Source organism: Daucus carota, chromosome 1, assembly GCF_001625215.2.
Source record: "Daucus carota subsp. sativus chromosome 1, DH1 v3.0, whole genome shotgun sequence".
NCBI classification, from domain to species: domain Eukaryota; kingdom Viridiplantae; phylum Streptophyta; class Magnoliopsida; order Apiales; family Apiaceae; genus Daucus; species Daucus carota.
Window position 1 is genome coordinate 42,826,074 of NC_030381.2, and position 1,718 is coordinate 42,827,791.

Below are 1,718 nucleotides of genomic sequence, written 5' to 3' on the forward strand. Positions count from 1 at the left end.
AAACAGATACTGTATTAATTGTGATTTAGCACTCTGTCAACAGTGTATCACATCAGGTTCACATGAGGGACACAATATATTAAAGATTTATCGGCTTGTCTATAAGAATGTCGTTCGCGAAGATGAAATGGAGAACTACATGGATTGCACGAAGATTCAGGTATGTGATAGAAATGATGGTAAATGAAATTCATAAGAGTGTGGAAATTAAGTTTTATCAAGCTCAAAGATATCAAAGTCAAAAACGAAACTAAATAAATTATTAGTTCTTCAAAAGAATTTGAGAGAGAGGTAGTCAGATGGAGAGAAAGAGAGAGATAGAGATAGAAAATAGAGGAGGGGACTAAAATTTTATGTATATTATTGCAATATTATCTTTTTATTTTATTACCATATGTTAGGATACTTTTTGAATAATGTCCCACTTTATTTTTCCTCGTTTGATCCTTGGCATCGCCATAGTCAAACTCTAGTGAAATAAATTAGCATCCAATGTCAAAGTTTGTATACTTGAAATGAAATTTCGTAATCATACACAATTTATAACTTAACATATATCTCTCATATGACTACAAAGTTCTTATTAAAGTTTATGACAGTTTCACTAACCCAATATATACATGTCAAAGACATGTAAATTTGGATATGAAAAATACTTGATATGTAGTGTCGGTCACCTCCGCCTAGTGTATGCCTAGCATGCCTAGCTCCCCTCACCTACAAATAGGCAAGGCTTAGTTCACGTACATAATTAAGATAATGACACCCATCATGGGTAGTTGACTTTCGACATAGGAGTGTTGCCTTCACACCTAATCTCGCCGGTATAGTCTAATACAAAGATAAGAACAACTTAAGTATTTAGGAGAAGAGGATTTTATATAAGAAGTATTGCTTGAAATTACTTGATTAAAGATGACTTGGTACAAGGCTTTATATAATATCCCAAAGAAGTCTCTACACACTTACTTAATTGCTAGATAACTCTTAGACTCTAAGAGACTTCACTTGAACATTCTAGAGGTTACATGTACCTAGACCACTACATTAAACATAGATAAATACTAATACATGTATCAAAATTATTCTAGAAACTCCCACATACTCCCATTATTTAATAGTAAAAAATACATTATTTATTTTTAACACCCCCGTTAATATTTATTATCCGAAGTAGACTTCGGAATTTGTTGAAGGCATCACTTTTGAGAGGTTTTGTAAATATGTCACTATTTTGATCCTAGAACTTCACATAATTTAACTCCAATTCATTCCTTTTGATGCACTCCCGAATAAAGTGATATCTTGTATTAATGTGCTTACTCCGTTCATGAAACACTGGATACTTGGCCAAAGCTATAGTAGACATTTTATCAACCAATAATTTTATGGAATCATTTTGTGGCATTTTGAGCTCCTCCAAAACTCTCCTTATCCATATAGCTTGACAAACACAAGAACACGCCACCATATACTCCGCCTCAGAAGTGGACAAGGTAACAATGGGTTGTTTCTTTAAATTCCATAAGAAAGATGTGTCACCCATAAAAAATACATATCTCGTGGTACTCTTTCGACCATCAAAGTCACTGGCGCAAGCACTATCACAATAACCAACAAGTTTTGAACTCATTTGAGTGATGATTCAACAATTAATAATTCATTGTACCTTTGAGATAACGAACAATTTTTGGCCGCTTTCATGTGTGTTGTTGTTT